The 22,800-nt window shown below is 36.1% G+C and overlaps 1 protein-coding gene and 1 non-coding gene across 2 annotated transcripts in view; both read left to right on the top strand.

The window, feature by feature from the left end:
* The window catches only part of LOC138710734 (cingulin-like protein 1), a 160,297-nt gene that overhangs the window by 84,327 nt on the left and 53,170 nt on the right, over positions 1-22,800 (top strand). The gene's annotated exons all lie outside the window — the stretch shown is intronic.
* On the top strand, positions 6,885-6,966 carry TRNAS-CGA (transfer RNA serine (anticodon CGA)). Its single transcript has one exon. It is a non-coding gene; the product is annotated as a tRNA-Ser (tRNA).

The following is a 22,800-nucleotide window of genomic DNA, read 5'->3' as shown; positions in this document are numbered from 1 at the left end:
ATGGCAAACACCTAACTCTTGGGGGACTAAGTTGTACATAATGCGTTTTGGACCATAGTTGGTGCCTGGACCATAGTTATGGGAAATTACGGTACGTCTCCCGTATTAATACCTAGTGAACACTCTGGTGAAGGAGATGGAAAATTTCTTATCATTGCATGAATAACAAACATTAATTGACAATTGCTTTATTGGGATGTAAGAATATGAGGAATAGCACAGCAGAATCTTGTACAAGGTGAGCAATTTGAAGTACGAACACCTGGGAAGAAGCAATTGCCAAACAGTAGCGATAAAACAAATGCGATAATTTAAACGATGGCTCTGATTGGTTGAAATTCAACTGCTTATTACATTTTTGGTGAGCACATAATAGGCTATGTAAATGAGTGAAATAGTCGAGGACAACTTTTTTCCAAGATGCTCTTTACTTTTATTTGAATTGTATGCGGAGACCAAGAGGAAGGCGTGAAAGAGGGAAGATTACTGGTTTTGCAGTGAAGAACCTGCGCTTGAGCAAGAAGCTATGAATGGATTATTACTCTGGATCTGAAAGACAAGCACGTTCACGCATCCACACAAACGCACGTTTGCTTCGAAAACTAGCCTGAATATGAAAGTGAATATTTATTGCCTTCGCAGTCTCAGATATGCACTCTATTTTTTCTCGAGTAATTGATATCGATTTCCATATAGTCACGCTTTCCTACCCCTGATTGGCAAATCGCACGGAAGACAAAAGAAATATCTTGCAATTGCTAATATTTTGCACGAAGAGCTAAGAAAAACATAGGCCTACTTTTATTTTCAGGCAAGTTAATAAAAATCTACTTTTACTTTATGCAGACAACAAAATAATAATTGCAGACTGTGAAAATATTTTATGAAAAAAAAAACGGCAGCTGAATACATTTCATTAATATGTTTTAATATGTTTTATAAAAAATATCAGTTAATTAGGTTAAATCGAAAAACATAAGAAGTGAAATAGTTATTGAAAGTGAAAGGCGTTGGAAAATTCGATTTTAACTGTCTGGGTTGTCGCTTGTCTTGTTGGAAAGATGAATGTGTAGAAAATAGTTACGTGTTTTTGTCGCCTATGTGGTGCAATAAACAAAGGCTTTAAATACGAAAGTAGGAGACAAACACATATTGAGTTTTATAAAACAATGGCTTATTCAATCGACAATCTATGGCAGTGAAATCTTGATTCTAAAAGAAAAAATCAAACGTCGTCTCCCGACAGCGGAGATGAGATAAAAAAAGACTATAGCTAAAGACTAAAACGAAAATCACGACGACATTGCAACTCACAAGTGCGAAGTACTGTGTTCTAGAGGTAGTAACAAATAGACGAAATAGTGTCAGATTATTAACAGAACGAAATGTACAAAAATAGAAATATAGCTTAGCATGATCCAATAGAAGAAATTTGAAAAGACTCTGGAACAAATGAAATCAATGGAGATATTTATAACAGATTCCAAGCCCTTAATACTGTGTGGCAAAGGGACAAGCCGTATCGAAAGCAGGTCGCTGCTGTACGATTGTTGTCATCAGTATGTGATTAAATTACAGACCTACTAACTTCCATGCAAAATGCGCGAGTCAGCGCAATTAGCTCACGACTTCCACTCTCCCGCGTTGACATGACTATTTCGCTCATCTACCATACAGAAATGGAGTATTATGTTTCTGCATCTAAGAGACTGCTCAAAAAAGAAAAAAAACTGGCAATGATTGCAGACCCTGGTTCGTGATCGTGTTTGTGGTAGTCAAAAGCAAGGTTTGTGAGAGTCAAAACCAAGGTTTGTGAGAGTTTCCTCTGGGTTCCCCTGCTTCCCTTCATGATTCCACCGGCACTCTCCATTTAAGTATTCATTATTAGGGAGCGGATTTTTATGTGCTAAAATTTAAATATATTTATTTTTTATGTGCTAAAAAGTACAAAAATATTTGCCTAAAATAAAAAAATATATATTTTTTAAATATGACAAAAATACTTTACTTAGCTTGGAAAAAAAAAAAAACGTTACTAGGTACTCACCAACCACACTTGAGTGCTAGTAGTTGGCCAAGAATTCTTGCGGTGAACAACAAAGGTCATCTCCAAATTCTCCACCACAAATGCATGCCGATTATCTCTGAACAACGACTTATACTGTGAAAACGATCTTTCCACATCACAGGACGTCAGACGTGCATATTTAAAAAGGGGAATGTCACAAACACTGTCAGTTTCACCTACAGGCACACCCTCCAATACTTGAGCAACTTTACACATTTTTTTATATCCACTGTTTTTCCCAAACACATTCTGGAATTTGTCCCTTAGTACTTGTACTTCTGAACCTGGTAGCGAGTTTAGTTTAATTTCCACGGCACGCACCTCCCTGTTTCAGACAACAGGTTTTTGGATGTTTCGAGTTTTTTTATGGTGTCACACAGAAAGCTTAGATTTGCTAATAGGAAAGCCAAATCGTTTTTTAAATAACCATCTTTCATTATATCTTAAAGGATATCGATTGATGAAGCCCGATAACAGGGAATCACAGCAAGACGTATTGCCTTACTTGAGGGACATAAGCGAGAGGGAAGAGATTTGTTTAAATTAAATAATGTTCATTCCTGAACTCTTATCTGTTGTGTTTCACAAACAAAGCGTGGAATGAAATCATCTTCAGCAACAATAAACATTCCTAATTATGTGTTGCAAAATCTCTCCTTCTTCTCCATGTTAATTTATTCTCTAATAATAACAATGATATGCTGCCTAGCAGTTCTCAGAACTTGAGGCGATACTATTACAAAAATGGATCATGGATACACCACACAGCGCTTAGACACACGAAGCAACCAAGAATTCTTAAAAAGATAACGTACTTCTGAGTGACATAATTGATTTAGTTTTAAAATGTTTAAAAGTTCCTGTAAAAAAAACTCCAAGATTTATGTGTTTATAATAGATTCCTGAAAGTATGTGTTTACATAATTTTTTTGTGAAAATATGTGTTTTTATGTGAAATAAAATTCGAGTTTTAAACTTGAAACTTCATGTTCGGAATTTTTAACCTTGTTAATTGTGTTTTATCACACACAAAAATAATATTTATTTACATATAAATCCGCTCCTTATTCATTATCATCATTAGGCCTACAATAGCATTAAGCAAAACGATGTCGGCGTAATGTAATATTGTGACGCTGTGCATACACAGATGGCATCAATCTAATGAGTTGTAGTATGCCTACGCTTTTGGAGGAGGGGGAGGGGGACTACACCGGAACCTTAAGCCTCCATTGCTGAATCAACAGATGGCACCATAATAGCTGATCATATTTATAAAGAAGGCGGCCGTTCTGATTTTCTAAGTGAAGGAGTGGTAGTGCACATTGTGCACGGCACAATAAGTCCACTCAAGGCTGCGGTGCCAATTTTTGGTTCCCTCGTCCGTACAGAAATGGGGAAAAGGAGAAGTTTTCACAATGAGATTGTAATAAAAATAAGCATTACTTCTGGAGCAGTAGTAGATGTTAGTTCAATTATCTGGCTTTCTACATTTTTTTTTTAAATTTCGATAGCTTTATCCATTCTTATTTGGAAACGGAGGATCGATCGAAGTTTGGATATGAATCCCGTTTATATCATCCCAAAATACTTATTGAAAATTTTACTATGAGAGTTGAAGTGAAATTTGTCATAGAAAGCGTCAGCGTCAGAATTTTCACATTTCAATTATTTCAACGTAGGATATAAGTATTTGCATAACAAGAAGTTGATGGAAAACCATGATTCAGTTCATGACTTTTTTCCAAAAGAACCTGGTTCAATTCCTTGAAGACAGTGTAAGACTTGTGGTGGGTGAAGCTGTTTAAGAAAAGGTCTCCTTTGGTTTTTACCACCTACTGTTGTTCTATAGCCACTATATTATTTTATAGGTACTGAATAGCCTTTTCAGCTTTTAAAAAGGGTCGTCGAATAAAGAAGTATCCACTACCTTCACATTGCGGTATTCGATGTGTACCAACAATCAGCTGACACATCGGTGTGAGCTACTGGAGTGTGAAATACTGCACATTGCACCTCGACGGGGGAGGGGTACCGCGGACTTTCTCTCTTCACGATTAACTGACTTATGTTTCTCTTCGAACTGTTGACGCCGTTGCATTGGACTGTCGCGTATATAATAATAATAATAATAATAATAATAATAATAATAATAATAATAATAATAATAATAATAATAACTTGAAATCTACTTCACAAGGTGCTATACCTGAAAGCCAGATTTGCATAATAATAATAATAATAATAATAATAATAATAATAATAATAATAATAATAATAACTGCTTTTGTTGTTGTAGAATTAAATGATCCAACCCAGGGTGAACCTTACAGGCATATGAAGGCCTTCAATATGTACCGGTACATAAGAGCCTATTGTTGAATCAGACGGATAAAGAATTCAGGCCATTAAAGACTACGTAGGCTCTGAGACTCACTACGAGATACATAATTTAAATAAATAAAGGTCAGTAATATTAACAGAATTGGAGAGAATAGAAACGTAAAGACAAGACTGATTCATACACAGTAATGTTAAATTCAGTGAGAAATCAGTTGCCCCCCATCCCCACATCTCTTAAATGTTTTATAATTCTTTCTCTCATAAACAAATAGACACACCAAACTAAGTTACCGTTATAACATGCAGATTAATATCAGTTTTAGAACGCAAGAAAATGTGTAACTAAAAAAGTAGAATTAAATTAAACGTTAGAAATGTTGGAACCCTTGATTAAGGGGGCTATCGCAACGCCACTGGTTACATTATAAATTTAATATAGAATACGCCCATTTGGTTATTCGGGAAGATAAATTCTTCCGAACTTGGGGACAAGCGAACAGATTTAAACTCATGAAGTGGATTGGTATTATTATTATTATTATTATTATTATTATTATTATTATTATTATTATTATTATTATTATTATTGCTACTACTACTACTACTACTACTACTACTATTATTATTATTATTATTATTATTATTATTATTATTATTATTATTATAATTTATTTCCTTTTTTGTTTATTTGTTATAAGTCTATCTTATTTGCTTCATCTTGCAAGTTCTTGATCATAAGTATTTTGCATATCACAGTATCTGTGACTTAGAAGACAGACGTCATCTGCATAGTTTAAAATAATATGTAAGATTCTGGTTTAATTCCCATTGCACTCGAAAAATAAATTTCCCCATGCCTTTTGTATCATCAGTTCATAACATCAAATCATGAAGAAATAAGAAAGACGAAAGAACACAATTCTGTTGAACTCCACATTTTACTGATGTAGGATCCGAAAGTAAAGTCTCCATGTGAAATCTGGTATGTGGGCTACATCCTCTCTGCGCTTCTTTAATAAAATGTATTATTTTATTCGGAGCTCCCCGTTTTTAAGTAAGTCTGTCAAATAGCGATCTACTTACTTTATCGAAGGTTTTTTTGAAAATAATATATAGGTTAGTCTGAAATTCTAATTGTTCATTGATAATACGGCGAGTAGGTATTTATCTGATCAACGCAGGACCTATTTTTTTTTTGTACAGAATCCTGCTTGTTGAGGCTTTATTTGTTTTGCAACGACTGTTTGATTCATTAAAGGTAATATAATGTGTGAATATTTCATGAACAACGTTAGCTTTCTTGTTTCTGTAAAATGTATAGGAAGTCACAATCTCTTTACAACATAAATTCTAACTCTTTACCTGGTCTCTAGATGCATTAAAACTGTCAGTTTATTATAACAACAAATATGATCCAATACTTTATGCATTTAGAATTTATATAATGGTAAATATTTACCATACGTATTTATTATTATTATTATTATTATTATTATTATTATTATTATTATTATTATTATTATTATTGTTGTTGTTGTTGTTGTTGTTGGCTGTGATGGTGGTGATTGTAATGTGAACATTAAAGGCAACATGTCATGTTAACCACGAAAGAGCTATTTCCCAAAATCACCTGAACTTCTTGTAGGCCTATCCAATCTGTTTTCAGTTGAAACAGTAAAAGACTAAAGTAGCGAACGGGACATTCAAGTGATTTTGGAAGTCAAAATCGTCGACTCTATAAGGCATTTTGGCTAAACTAGTGCTGAAATAGTTTCCTTCGTACTCCGCTTATACACCTTGCATATATGAATCTGTGACAGGTTAGGTTTGGTTAGTTTAGGCCTTTGTTATGCCTTGCATATACAATCAACTCTATCTCCCCCCCCCCCAAATCGTAATAAATCAAACTAGTTTCACTTTCAAAATCACCGGAACTACCTCAGGGCTAGTTTACCGGGAGTTTTTGTGGAGATGAAGTTTAATGCTAAAGGCGCTGTACTTCAGTGAACCATGGTAGTATTTTCGTAAACGACGAGTATTTTCCCTGGGCCAAAAATAAGATCTCCACTTACAAAATTACCCGAACTTCCCATGTGCTTTTTTCTCCGAGTTTGTGGGCAATGAGTCGCCCTCGGTATTTTTAATAAATTAATTTATATGTTGTTGTTTAGTCAACTGTCCGATTGTCGCAAAATACGTCATTCCTTAAGCATAAGGACAAAAAATGTTCCGTGGTATTAATTAATTAATTAATTAATTATACTGTTGATGCTTTGAACCTTTCATATTCTTATCAAGAAAATATTCGTGCATTAGATGCAGACAACGTTATTATAATGAACAACTGATTGACGTAAAGTAGCGAATGAAGAGAAAGTAATTTTACGGCCATCGCTTTGTATTGATTCGTTGTCTGCCTGGTAGCAGGATGCTCAGAGCTTGTGTTCTATTCTTTCGCCTTCGTAACGTATCCGCTGCGGTGTCCGAGTGGTTAAGGAGTTGGACTCGAAATCCAATGGGCTTTGCCCGCACAGGTTCGAATCCTGTCCGCAGCGAGTTTTTTTTATAAAAATTTTTCTGTTTCTTCATCTGTACTATGTTGTAACGTATGTAATATTTTAATTTCTGGCTGTTTTTTCCAATTATATTAGTTTTCTTAGCTGTGTTTTAACTTCTTTCCGTTCACTTTCAAGGACGACTAATGCAAATACCGCTTACCGTTCAGTCACATGAACACAGCACAGACAAAAAAGATAATTCTTTATTATACAGCTTTTTATAACTAGAGCCTTGGATGTGGTTGGTACATTTTTACATTTGTTAAGAAATTCTGTTCATTAACCCATGCAGTTGTACAGTATTGCAGAATACACGTGTGGAAAGCGAAGAAATATGGAGTCATGCGCAAGAATAATTTTAATAAAACTTGTAATGTCAGCTACTTCTATGCCTATAGATCTGAGCCGAATTCCATAATTTATCCATTGTAATTTTTACAATCGTTCGAATTTAGCTACTAGTATGTTTGAAAGCATATTGGGCACATTCGAAAACAATGTAGACGGAATTGTTATATTTGTCTAGCCTACAAATTATTAGTGTGATGATCCACGATTTTTGAAAGTTTTTGATTCCGAAGAAAGAATTAAATATTACTGTTGACGAGACTACGTCAAATGAAAGTTCGCGATGGCTTCGGAAACATCTTAGAGAACAATTCTTTAATGAATGATCCTCTTTGTCTTGGCAGGGTATTTAGAGTTAAACATTTTGTTGAATAGGCCTATACGCAGGCTAATGATTTTGTGTCTGAAAAAATCACCTTAACTTCTTCAGAATGGATTTCCTTACTTAAGATGAATGTAAATTACGCTAATCTGAATGAAGTTCCAGGTCATAATGGAGGAAAAAATCATGCTCCCATTTATAGAAGGTGTGTAAAACTCCAAGTCACGTGCTTGATTCTTGTTCATTTAATTCTCTCCTAATTAACCAAAGACACCACAAGATTAAACATGCACTCACCAACTTGCTGCAAGAAAGAGTACTCGAATGTTATGAAGAAGTTCAAGCAGTTGATACCAATAGCATGCATCGTTTTTTGGACGTTGTGGCATTTGATAAAAAAAGGAAAACAGCTTATACAATTGGTCCAACTGTCAGATATGAGAAGAATGAAACAGGACCAGGAAAATATAAATATTTATGAGCCTTGCATTCCTTTCTTTCAGGAGAAGTATAGAGATACGTTCCCTAACTTCAAATACATTGTACAAGATTTACTTTTTGATGCAAGGGAGACTATCTATCACGATACAATAAATTTATTTAATAACTTTGGCCTCAACAAACAATACCTAATTTTATTTGCTGAGAACATTATTGCTGATTCCATTATAATATTGAATATATACAGGGTGTGCCATTTATCTTGTGCACCTATTATAACATTTTTGTTTGAATAGGTATTGGAATTTTTGTTTTTGAGCGTTATGTTAGAACGAGGGGCTAACATGTCTGTGGAGATTTGGTGCATGTAACGACATTATGGTACAAGATACACGTGACGTCATCAATTTTGCAATTAGGACTACATACTTTAATCATGTTACATTGATTACACACATTAAGACGAGTTAAAAAATGTATGAACAACTATGAAGTAGCTATATACATACCTACGTTTGACGTTCTCTGAAAGGGAGGCTTGGCTTGGCTCTTCGATGGTTGGATCCGGAACGGGTTCTTTCACTTAAGTTTGCTTTGGCCCATTGTGCACCCTATGTATGTGATGATTGTCTAAGTGTGATAGGTGGTCCGAGTGACATTCGTGAATCCATGCTGACAGGTGGGCCATCCTGTCTCAGCTCTGACAGCCAGGTCTCATTCTCAGACGAATAGCCTGATAGGCCCTATGGCCCGGAGCCACAAGTCATTCCTATATCAACATCGGAAACTTGTACTATACCCAAGTCTTCATCCCAGCATATTTTTGAGAAGGTGGAGAATGTTGGTGGGATGATAGAGGAAAACGGAAGTACCCCGGGAAAATCCCTCTGCAACGTCTGCGTTATCCACCACAAATTCCACCACGACCTGGCCAGGGATCGAATCCACCCTGATGAATGACCAGTGTGCTAGGGCTTAAGTTACATGCACGCCGCTGAAAGGGAGACTTTTTTGGACGTGTTGTAAACTTGTAAGTCAAATGTTAACATAATTCACAACAGGGTCAGTTTATACGAAAGGAAAATAATTTTCACTTTCCCTTTCGGGGATCGAAACCAGGTTCATTACATTTGTAACTGTAAACATACTCACTTGGGACAGAACGAAGGAGAGATTAAATAATGCCATGTATAAATTATTACTTTTTATTAACAATATAAATACATTTTTATTTCGTTATAAATGTATACAATCGAAAGAAGTTAAATCATAGCCAGATAGGAACATACAGTGTGTAATATTAATGAAGACTAAATTCTTAAACCTCCTATAATGTCCTGTCTTTAACCTTTTCCATCTACATTCTGTTACTTATTCTTATTTTATAGTTTCCTTAGCTCAATTGAACTTCTATATTGGAAGGTATACAATAGAAGGGAAGTATTGTTGAGGTTTTAGTTCACCATAGATAAAATATGCTTTGATTGACATCTATTTATTTTCAACTTTTCTCTTAACTCAGTGAACTTATTGGCACTATCCAGAAGCTTTTCATTCCCTTCAAGTAAAATGAAGATATTTCCATTGAAATCAGTCAATCACCGGTTAAATCACATGATTATCACTCGAATTTCGTACTCTTCATGTGTTTGAGGCTTGGAAATAGAAAATAGTCTGATCGAGTCAAATTTACTTAAAACATTGGGCACTCTGACAGTAAAACTTAACTCTTTCCCACTCCTGATCAGTGTTCAAAGATTTAGGCTGAAAACAGACGGAGCGACTTTTGCACAGATCAGATACAGACTTTTGTCGACCCGACCTCACCACGACGACGTTGCGCGCATGTCCACACGGAACGACCCATGTCGAAACTGCTGTCGAGACGGAGGTCGACTTCTTAGTTTGGCTTCTTCACGTGTGAACTCTTCCACTGTCAACATTGGGCCGCTCCAAAGTCGCTGGTAAATCATGTGTCGAGTCGACCTTCGAGAGGCGGCAGGCCGTGTCGAGTATCATGTAATTTGTTAATTTAAATTTAGCCTATTGAGTGACGCGTCGATTCGACAGTCGACTCGACAGAAGTAACTCCGTCTGTTTTCAGTCTTACGGAGCCACAAAGCAGAGAATAGGCCTTAATTATTTCTGTCAACAGTAGGAAAAAATATCATAGACGACTGGAGATATTATTGGTAATGAAATCCACATTCTTTTGCCCTCTGTGGTGGGCTAATACCATCAACCTCATCTCTTAGTACTATTTTACACAATCCACTTCATTCCATGATTCTCTTAAGTATCCTCAACGAAATAAGAATATGTCTAATTACTTGATAGATTAAAAAACTAAAGCTTTCACATTTTATCTGAAGGATAATGCAATTAACATTGTTTTTCTTCTTTTAAATTTAAGGAAGCAATTCCTGAACAGGTTATGTACTAGTTTTTAAAATTGTAATAATTCTCTTGCGTAGCTTAATTCGGTAATAAAAATTGCCTTTGTTTTTTTATGGACATTACTTTTTCTTTTATATTCTTCAGACATTGATTTCATGTTGGGAAAACATTGTAAAACAACAACGATTAAAACCCAACAGTCGATTTTGTGTTTCAAGGAAGGAAAATCCTTTCGATAATCCTGATAGCATTTTTGGTTCAAGATTCTCAGAACATATTGAAGTTACCCTTTAATAACGAGTCATAATGTAAAAAGGCGTTGCCGTATAAAATTAGTTGTATACAGAATTAACTAAAGAGCGATCTTATAAGCGAATAAAAGGCAATCTCTTGAACTTTGAAATACATTTTATTTGCCATAAAATAAGTCAAGTTTTTAATCTCCCGTGTTAATAAGATTGACATACTTGTCATTAGATCTGAGTTTCGCAGTCCAAACTCGACAAAGACAATTAATATCCTTAGCATTGCTTCTTTTGAAAAGGAAATAAATTCCTGGACAACATGTAGTAAGTAGACTTACAAAGTAAATGTGTCTGTGAGACGCACAGGAGGTAGGGAGATATAAGCTTACAGGCGATGTTTTCTAGACCTCGATATTAGATGAGACACGTTCAGCGGAGGCATTTCCAGCTTTCAAACGAGGTGCAACAGTGGCATAGAATATCTATTAAGCTTGTGCCTCCATGCGATTCTGAGATCCTGTGTCACTGTTACATCATGTTTAAAGGCTACAAATGCCCGCCCTGAACATGCCTGTTTTAGATGAAAGTTACATGTAGAGCACTACAATCCATAAAAGAAGCCCGTCGTCAAAATTCACCTGTGATAACCATCTGATGTTTCTTAAAGAGGGGTTTCAATTTTGTCTTATAAATTCTTTTAGTTCATGAGTGAAATCCACACTACTTTGAACACCATGAAAGTCTGAAATCATACATGTCGCAGACATGACTTCGACCGTTGACTACATCTTATCAAGAGGGACACAAGTTCGATCCCTGGTATATCCTATAAGATTAAAATGTAAGATTATGTTGCCTGGGCGATGGGCTTGCCCACACAAGTTATAAATTGAGGGTGGATCTAGCGGGATTTGAACCTGGACCTCTGCATGAGAAATAAGTAAGCATTGTAATTAATAGGCCTAATTGATATGAAGCTGACAGACAATTGGAAGGGACCATTTGAACGCAACATTTGGAAACAAGCGGATTTGCCGCCATGTCCCTACTCATGGCCGGCACATTCACCGTACTTCTATCGTTGGATCTCTTGGTGTACGAAATGCCAGTCAAACGACATGAAAATTTTGTGCAATCAGTGCACGAACGTTTGAAATAGTCCTTACAATCTCCGTGCATCTGTTGCACGTTATTACTCTCATCGAAAATCACCACATTTAATAGTGTTGCAATGGTCAGCAATGAGAAATAAAACCTGATGCCTACTGCAGTGGTAAACTTTTCCCTATATACAAAACGTAATACTGTTCTTATAGTTCATAAATAGCGCACCTAAAACTTTGTAACATCTTCTACACGCCCCATCGACCTTCACACATCGCCAAAGTAGAGAATCTTAGCGCCAAAACAACGCATAATGTGATATGTATTTTTTAAAAGAAATCTCGTATTTGTATTGAAGTCCTACTTGTACATTCACTCATATCATTTTTGTAACATTAAATTTGTCCCTGTACCTTATGCTATAACTTTAATTCGGAGATTACGGAACCTTGCTGTGTCTTATGTATTTTTCACTTCACGCAAACAACCGCGATAACAGTTTTATTATTGAAGAAATCTGTTGAAGTGAAAATCTTGAGTTCGAAGCACCAACAGACTGCTGATCATCCGTAGATATTAAATCCCGGATAGTAGGCTGGAAATGCTGGTGCGAATGGATACCGAAGTCCGTAACCTGGGTAGGCGATTGTGGTGAAGGCCGGGTACGGGTGCGTGCTCAGAGCTGGGTAGCCCAGAGTCGCCACGGGTGTGAATGCCAGCCCCGGATAAGGCAGTAAACCACGTTTCTTCACTGTCTTACTGCCTTCTGTTGGTGCCTGGTCGCACATCGCCATGGCAAACAAGATCATTAATAATACCTGAAACAAAATACGTGAATTAGTCTTGATCTGACGAGAGAAGCTTCCACAATATCAGCACAGTCTAGTATATACAGTCACGAAGCTTGAGTTGTGAGGGTACTAGGAACAATAGACTATGCCGGTACTATTTCGCATTGTCTGTGATGAGGCGATAGTAGCGAGCCTAGTGGTTAGCAACTACCTGTGGATGCATATTCCCTAGTATTGAGCTTCGTGACTGTATATCTAGACTGTGATGTCAGGTTGAAATCTTTCTTTTGAAAGATAGAACACGATGTATGCTGTGGGCCAGTGGTTCTCTACCTTTTTCAATGCCGTACCACTATTTTTAATTTAGGACATTACCTGTATCACTAAGTTTATTAATTAACGTTTCTAGGCTTCAATAGCAATAATTGATTATTTTATTTATGCGAGTTTAATTAAGGAACGGTTACTCTTTGAACTTATTCAATGGAGTGTTCCGTAAAATGTGCAGAAAAATGCATTTGTTACATAACAGTAAATTATTGAATACTTAAAAAAATAATATCTCTGCTGATGTTAGAATCTGTAACTTAAATAGACACTGCGTTTTCGTCTCACATAGTAGTGAACCTGTATGATAAATAACTAGGATTGTACGTACTTGCATAGTGCTACAATAATGTCCTCTGTCGGTTGGCTAGAAGTCGAAGTAATGGGTTGCGACCGAGAAGAATAAAATTACTTTCTACACTTACACACATGTCTAGCTTAGGCCTTATCCAATCATTAGCCACTGATCTATCTTCATTTTTCTATACACTAATAACAACTAACAAAGGCGTCCCTTACGTAATAATAATAATAATAAAATAATAGTAATAATAACAATAATAAACTTCATTAGCCAAAAAGATACATAAATGTCACAGGCTTCGTCGTAGAAAAACAAAACAAGGAACACAATAGACCTACATTATATACAACACAAGTACCGGTATACAGGGTGTTAACAAAAAAGTATCCCATGTTTTAGGAAGTGCTAGTATGCATCAAAACAAGAAAATAATGTCTAATAAACATGGGTCCTACAACATATACTTTCTGAGATCTGAATACTTGTTCATAGGAGATGCTCAATGTGATGTCCATTTATGGCAATTCATTCCTCTGCCCTTCGGCGTAAGGAATCACGCACTCTTTGAAATTTGTTTTAATACGTTGGTAAGAAAGTCCTGATAACGATCCTCAGTTAATCTCTGTGGCAGCACTTATGGCCCTTAATCTATCACCAAGAACGCCTGCCCATAAGTTGATTGAGAATCGGTGCTGATGCCTTGTTTCTTCAACTGCATGGGGATTTTCATCAGCCTACACATGCTGATTACGAAAATTCACAACACCATCTCTGCTGAACCCCGCTCATATCGTCAACCAGACTTTTGTTTTCAGTATTCCTTGCGACGTATCAGTATTCCATGCCAGGGGTGTCAACTACGGTATGATTATCTGTTAGTCTGCTGCATTATAGGGCAGAAAAATGCATTGCCATGTATGGACGTCACATTGAACACTCCTATGAACAAGTGTTCAGATCTCAGAAAATGTGTGTCGTAGGACCCATGTTTATTAGACATTATTTTCTTGTTTTGATGCATACTATCACTTTCTAAAATATTGGATACTTTTTTTTTAACATTCTGTATAGTAATATTAAAGGTAGACCTATGAAGTACTGTACTAACCAGATAAGCATCTTCTGTTAAACTCGTATTATGCTGTTGTTGAACACATGTTGGAAATTTCCCACCTTAATTGTATATAAATCCAGTATGGTATACATAGAATATCAAAGACAGAATGTTTATTATTATTGTTATAACGATGAAAATAGAAGTAGGCCTATCACGGGAACTATTCCAAGTGCATACGTCTCATGCAGTCTGACAAAATGTCTCATCAAATGTAGGTTTTAAGTTATTTTTGGCACTGGTTTTTGTGTATTAACTTACTGTTCATACCAACAGTTATTTTATTATTTTTTTATTTTTAACTTTTTATTTACGATATCTTCCACTGTAATTTTCAAGAAGGGTTTCGGTCTGATGAGATTAGTACATTCCCTGATAAGTCTACAAATGAACATTTTATTTAACATTGTATGAAGAAACGGCGAAACTCCGTAACGTGTAGGCGGCATGACGTCGAACATTTACGCAACTTTTCTCAAATTATGGTGTGCGGACAATAATGCGCGTCGTTACTTAATAAAAATACTACCTTATTCGAGTAAAGGTAAAGTGTTCCAATGCATTCCATTGAGGCTTACGTCACGCTCCGGCTGCATTTCACGCCCCTCCAGTAAGGTTGGTATTCAGTTTGGTAGGAACCGCACTGTATGGAGATATGAATTTGAACAGTGCAGGGGAATTGGGGATTGTGAAAGAAGAAACTGACCATACGCATACTATTTTGACACAGTGAAGAAAATAGTTCTATTTTAATATATGAAAAAAGTGTATCAACTTATATACAGGGCTTTCATTTCAAAACATCCCAGTCTAAATAACTAATTATTTAAATTGATTTCAATTTAAACAAAAACCACGTCGATTCAGATATTGAGGGGGAAGTCTGAAACCAGGCTTAATTGCAATTTAGATTTCACACCCACCCCTCAGTCGCCCCCACTTCTGAATTTTAAATGGCACCCCTATATTTTTATACTAAAATATGAAAGAGTATTCAATTGTTTATACATCTCATTAATTTTGTTTTCGTATCATTTGTTTTCTATCGTCGCCTGGCAACCTACATTGTTGTTATTGTTGATTAGAGTCGAAGAGAAAGCTACAAAAACTTAATGACATTTTATGTAATAGTTGTGTTTGTGTATTAAATTATTTTAAAATGGTGTATACCCCTCAAAAGAGAATATAAATCATCCTCATTGATTAAATCGGGGAAATTACACAAAATAATCTGTGTTTTCATCCTACAATCAACTGATAATAACAGAAATACAGGTTGCCAGGCGACGATAGAAAACAAAAGATGCGAAAACAAATGAATGAGGTGTATAAATAATTGAATGCTCTTTCATATTATTTAAGTATAAAAATATAGGGGTGGCATTTGAAATTTCAAAGTGGGGTGGCTGGGGGTGGGGGGTGAAATCTAAGATGCAATTAAGCTTGGGTTCAGACTTCTCCCTCAATATGTAAATTGAAATGTTTTTTGTTTGAATTGAATTCAATTTAAATAATTAGTTATTTAGACTAGGATATTTTGAATTGAAAGCCCTGTATATGGAAATCTTCTGAAAATGACATTCATTAACTGTTTCTTGAAATCACTCGAAAGAAAGGGGATAGTCAATCAATTGCAAGCCAGCTTCATCAATTTTCTACAACTCAATCAGAGACTTGTGAGCGGGTGTATTTTCTTGCAAGAACAGCACACGTTTGGAAATTTTACCACAACGTTTCTCCACAATTTATTCTCGAAACTCAGTTAATAATGCACAATAATATGCTGCCGCCACAGTTTTACCTTATTCTAAGTAATCATCATAATTATTTCGTCTTTGTCGCAAAAAAACTTATGCCTTCGACATTTCCTGCCAATTTCTTGACGTGAAATGTCTTTTGGCAGTGACAACCATTGTTTTGATTGTCCTTTTGTTTCTGGATAGTAGGTAATGATGGTTCCATGTTTCGACCATAGTTACAATACGAACCTTGCTGGACCAGCCTTTCAAAAATAAGTACTTCATCACCAATATATTAAATTTTATCAACATTGAATTTTTATCTGACATAATTTCTTTGAAACTGCATTGTATGTTATCGACTAAATTTTATCACCAGAAATATGGAATAACTACAGTATTTATCAAACAAGTTATTCATTACAAGCTAATCGCTTTCGGTTTTGTTTACAACGATCACCAGAAATATGGAATAACTACAGTATTTATCGAACAAGTTACTCATTGCAAGCTAATCGCTTTCGGTTTAGTTTACAACGACTTTATAATAGTATTAAGTTTTTTGACTTGTTCCATATTCTAGCTGTAAAGCAATGTATGAATACCGTGGAATGTTAATAAATAGGTACAATACAATACAATCACCAGAAATATGGAATAACTACAGTATTAATCATACAAGTTACTCGTTACAAGCTAATCGCTTTCGCTTTTGTTTATAACGAAGGTGCAAGGCTAACTTTGGGTTCTTTCAGAGGTTTTCTCCAACTGTAAGGCGAATGTCAGGTAATTTCATGACGAATCTTCGGGCTCATCTTGCCAAATATCATATAGCTATGACCAGTTCTATCAACGCTATATCGGCGTCGTTCAATAACCAACGAAAACATTAGTAGCAACATTGTTTGTATGTGGCGCTATCAGCGGTAAATGATGCAAGCTGATACCAATGAGAAAGAAGAGCATCTGATATGTGTTATCTGTAAGTCTGAAGACAATAATATCATTTATAAGATATTTGTAGTGAGTTTAATTTGTAGACTGTTATCTGTAGCGTTCTAAAATGTTTAGCAAATACGAACAAAGATACTTAATTGAAATTCAGATTGCAAGAGACAAGAATGCTCGACAATGCTATACAGCATTACTGGAAACTTGTGGTAGAGAGACTTCACCATATCGTACCGTGGCTAGGTGGGCGCATGCATTTCGCAGCGGGAGGGAAGATGCTCATCAAAAACGTGGAGCTGGCAGACCATAATCGGCAAGTGAACGCTGTAAGAGCACTGCTGGAAGAACACTGTTGTTGGTTATAATTTTGACGGAATCCTTCTCACTCATTCAGTTCCTGTCAGAAATCGTGTGGATGGTGCATAGTACACTTACTTTGTGGAACACCATTTACAACCAGCGTACTAAACGTCCAAATATCCTGAATTCTCATCCTATTTTGCAACATGATGGTGTTCGCGCTCATATAGCTGCCCCTCTGATTAATTTACTTCGCAGATGGAACTTGGAAGTTCTGGAGCATCCTCCATACTCTCCAGATACGAGTCCATGTGATTTTGACCTTTTCCCTAAAATAGAATTACCACTTAGAGGAGTTCGCTTTAGAACCAGACAGGCAATTATAGCAGCAGTAGAGCAGTCTGTTGGAAGATTAGTACAACAAGACTCTGTGGATGGCATCCGTCGTCTCCCTGAGGTATGGTGGTGGGTTCTTCATGTTGGAGGAGATTACTTCTTCAGCACTGCAACAATGTGACTGTTCCAAAAATTTTTTCTTTGTTGTTAATTCAAATGTTGCCACTAATTTTATTAAATGACCCATGTAGATTAAATATCGGTAATTTATTTAGGGTCGGCATCTGTTGATTCATTCTACAGTGACGGAGAATGGATTTTGCTTCAGACCTATAACAACTTTTGGAAAGTCTAAGTTCCCAAAATTTGTCCCTTCCTCCATATTCAGTTCTTGGCTACGCTACTGATATAGATGTTACATTCGATCATAGGAATTTCCTTCGATTCTATGTCACTTCTTTTGTTGAATGAACTGTACTGTGCCATCTTTAGACCTATAAATTTGACAGTTGATATCGTTTACACTCTTTACATTATAATTGCAACATGGTACTTACCACAGACTTCATGGTGTGGGCGAGAAGCTACTATGCGCGCCCCGTCTCCTCTGAATCAGCTTTATACTAGTGTACGAGGCGCACTGCATTGACAAACAGTTTCTCGCTTTCGCTCTTCTTTTGTTTTAATAACCGATAGCCATTGCATGACAATAAGATGGATATTGGTATTGTTTTCACTTCTAATTACTGTTGTTACGTATTGCTCTAATATGTGATGCAAGCGATAGCACTTCCGACTACAAATTCAGTGGGCCAAGTTCGATTTCCGGCAGGGAACTATGGTCTGAATATCAATTCCTTGTCTGGTGTTTTTCCTATTTGATCTTGATATGACCTTGATATGACCAAATAGGCGAGAACGAAAGGGTACAATGTTCTGCCAAAACCGATCTTGGACAGCTTAAAATAAAAACAAACGGCGTTTAAAAATTATTGCTGAAATTAGGTTTTTGTGGACAGTAGGTGATTGTAACCTTTCAGACCATAGAAAGAACAAATTAATAACATAAGAACTAAAATTAACACCTCTAGTGAATTATAACCTGTCATAAAGTCTTTCTAGAGTTCCCTGAATACAATGCAGTTCACGCTATCTTGGCGCAGTGGTATGGATCTAAATGTTAATTTCAATAAAACAGTAATAAGTTATTTTGTCATTGAAGATCAGTGTTGAAGAAGAACTGGCCATTGAAAACGAGGAAATTAAGACAGCAAATTCAAATATTTTGTATTAATATTAGAGGGCAATGGAACAAGTAAATAATAATGATAAAATAATAATAATAATAATAATAATAATAATAATAATAATAATAAGTGTGAAAAAATAATTGGAATGCTAAATTCGGTACAATGGAGTTAGAAACATTTTGAACAAAACGAAAAAGCTTATTTATAGTTCATTAGTACAAAATATATTACTCTATGGAGCGGAAACGTGGACATTAGGCAGACAAAAAAAAAAAAAAAACTCTTAGTAACCGAGATGAATTTTTGGAGGAGAGGCTCTTGTAAATCTTAAAAAAATGTCTTAAGAGGCAATAGAAGAAATCAAAAGAGGATAACACGTGATGGTATACCAAAGATGGTGCTGATGTGGGAAGTGGCTAAGACCTAAGAAACTATGGATGAGTGCGGTTCGAAGAAGTATGGATTTTAGTGGTTGACCGAGGACACTAAGGATAGGAACTTAAGGAAAAACAGAATCGTAATAGGTTGTCAGGAAACTATTGTAATACTGTAAAAAGTCCCAAAGAATATTATTATTATTATTATTATTATTATTATTATTATTATTATTATTATTATTATTATTATTATTATTAGGGGAGACTGTTGTACCTTTAGCATAGTGTACCTTTGAACATTTTTTGTTTTTTTAATTTTTGCTGCTACCTAGAGGACTCAAAATGAAGTAGATTGTAGAGAAAGCCGCTAAGTAGCTCTGGCCGTAGTTTCAGTTTGACTTATTGCAAAGTGTGAGTTCCGTAGACAAAAGAAGTTTTTTTAATACCAAAAGTAAACATTTCGGTCATTGATGTATGTTTTCTAACACAAAACCAGATTGCATTTGTTAATATCTTTCAAGTACGGCGTGTTCCCTATCATCTGGTGAGTAATAACATATTTTAATTTCCATGATTTATTTGACTCTCTTAGTTTTCGGAGCCATATTTGTTTAAACGTGCACCCTCTTGTACCTTTGAACACAAAACATCTTGTACCATGGAACACGTTCCAAATTACACGATACTATCGGTTTTTTTCTTTTATTTTAAGGTCATGTCACGAAGTAAGTCTGGAATTAAAGAGGTCCCCAATTGATTCGGATGCCTTGAAGAAAGCTGTTGAAGCAGTTATTGCTTCTCCAGGAAATAAAATCTCAATCAGAGAAGCCTGCTCTGGTTTATGATTGCAAATACATTTTAAATATGATTGTCAGTTTTTACAGCTATATTCCCTCCTATATTTCATGTGTTCCAACTTACAAGAGGGTATGTTCCAAGGTACATGATCCTGTTGTACCTTTGAACACATTATATATCCCTTCATTTTATTTTTTCCATCCTTAATAGATCTGTAAAACAGGAAAATACATACAGGAAGTTGTAAAGGAATCTTCAATAATTATTTCAAGCATTTTTTCATTTAAAAATTTAATTTCCCAAAATTAAAAAAAAAATAAATAAAATGTGAAAAGTGTTTAAAGGTACAACAGTCTCCCCTATTATTATTATTTCGCAAGTTGTGGGTTTCTTTGGTCATGTTGTTAGCATGAAGGACAACGTCTAGTAGAAAACTAGACAAGGAATATATCTCTTTAACCATGGTGTGACAGCCCATAAAGGGCCAAGGCCGACCAGCCGGCTGCTGACCTCACGTACGTACACATGCTTCAGTGGAGGTGAAAGATCATCCAACCAATACGGAAGTAATGTGTAGTTAACAAGATGATTTCTCCCCCATCCGTTATATCTGGTTTTCAAAACCGGATTTCGTTACCTATCGTAGCTCCCCAAATTCATCATGATGCTGGGTAGGCACCAGTCTCATACACTGGTCGAAATTTCATGAGAACTCGAACCAGCGGACATTCCGTAACGCAAATGGTGGGCATGATGCTTTAGGCTGGTATTACATTATCAAAGTTCTTTGACAAAAAATATGATAATAGTAGGATATTGAGTATATTACACTATATAAAATATTTTATCAAAGATAACCTAAAATAAAGTAACAAGAATCATATCTCCATTTATAGTTAAATGAAATAAAATCTTTTTATCACAGATAAGCAAAAATGAATGATGAACAGTGCTGTACATGTTTAGCCACAATCGGTTCAAAATATTACAATATGTATATTGCTGAAAAAAGAAACCGAAAAGGAAACGCGAGACATGACAAGAAAAGTATCTATCAAAACTCACTAAAAAGCGGTACAATGCGAGGACTTGAAAAGTTATGTAAATTATTTGAGAATGGATGAAGATAATTTTCAGTTTGTCCAGACTTGTGCATCACTTCTGTAACAGCAGTTACAGTGTCTGCTGTTTTTATGTACACCTCTCTCAAAGAAACTTTTATAAAAGATCTTTGCCAAAGAACTTTGATAGTGTAATACCAGCCTTAGAGTCCTTAGACGGTTTACAATTAGACCAAGACGCAACACTTAATTCCTGAGCTCAGGCTAAAATAGCAAACACTTTAACTTGGAAAGCCGTAATATACTGGCCGAGAGAGTAGAAATTCCAGCCTTCAGGTCTTACACCAGGGATGTCGAAGCGTCTGTATTACGTGCTCATACTACAAGCAATACAAATCCAACAAGGTTCATTTTTTAACAAGATAAAGTACAATCATCGCTCTTAAGGAGATGCTGTGCGGATTATTGAGAGCACGCAGTGCAGGCGCTTTGACAGCCCTGTCTTACATCATACATCCCCGTCCCAGTACTAGTTCTGGAGTCATCTGTAAATCATATCAGAATTCCAGGTGGGAATTGGTTAAGATAATCTTTCTCCCATTCCTCCCTATCAGGAATAGTGCAAACAGAAGGATTAACATAATGAACTGAAATCATACTATTCCGTCCCATTTCAATAACAGAATTAATGTATGTTGGCATTTTCTAAGTACGTGCATTACTAAAGGCTCCCTCCATCTACATTGCCCAAGGCCTTGGGGACGAGAGACGCTTAAATGGTTACATTTTCAATTGTCAGCCAGTACAGTATTAGGAAAGGATATATCTTAGGACCAACGATAGACTCTCTCACATTGAGGGCCTCCCTGACCATGCGGTCAGCACGATGCACGGTCACTGCGGAGACGTCACAGGACGAGTGCAAGACAAAGGACAATCACCCAATCCCGTGGAATGGAGATAATCGAACAGCGGATCGTTGGTCGGGAAGCGCACGCGCTACCCACAGAGCCATAGCGGCTGACACAATGTATGATTAAGAAGGTTAAATTGAAGGCAACTGTAATTTGAGCATTGTCACACATGTGTGATTGCATAGTTTGTTACCGCATCTTGTGACCACAGACCACCCTGTGTCGCAATAGATCGACAGGATGTCCAGCTAGGAAACCCGGAACAGCTTTCACTTCTAGCGACCTCTTGCTCATGTCCGCATGTGAAGCAATACGAGACAACCTCTGCATTTTGAAACAATCTTCTGATATATACATATGATTTATTTGACTGAATATTCAGTTGGGTGGAATTAAGGTAGGCAATGTAGTACATGTTACTAAACATTTCAGACATGTTCCCATTTTTGGTGTGTTCACTTAGTATAATGAATATGTAAAATACTTCATGGCAAGTCTGTTTTCGCAAAACAACTGGACTCTCGCTGGGACGGTATTTTACGAAACTTGACATTTAGCTTTCATCAGTAACTGAGATATACGCAACAATAAGGTGCAGCTCTGATGCTGTATTTGGCTTCAAATCCCTCTGAGTTATGTTTTCTGTGTCTTTGCGTACTCCCTCCTTGTAATTGAACGTGAGGATTCTAGCTATGTTACTTAAATCCGTAGT

Source organism: Periplaneta americana, chromosome 12 (assembly GCF_040183065.1).
Source record: "Periplaneta americana isolate PAMFEO1 chromosome 12, P.americana_PAMFEO1_priV1, whole genome shotgun sequence".
NCBI lineage: Eukaryota > Metazoa > Arthropoda > Insecta > Blattodea > Blattidae > Periplaneta > Periplaneta americana.
This window is presented reverse-complemented; position numbering and strand designations above follow the sequence as displayed.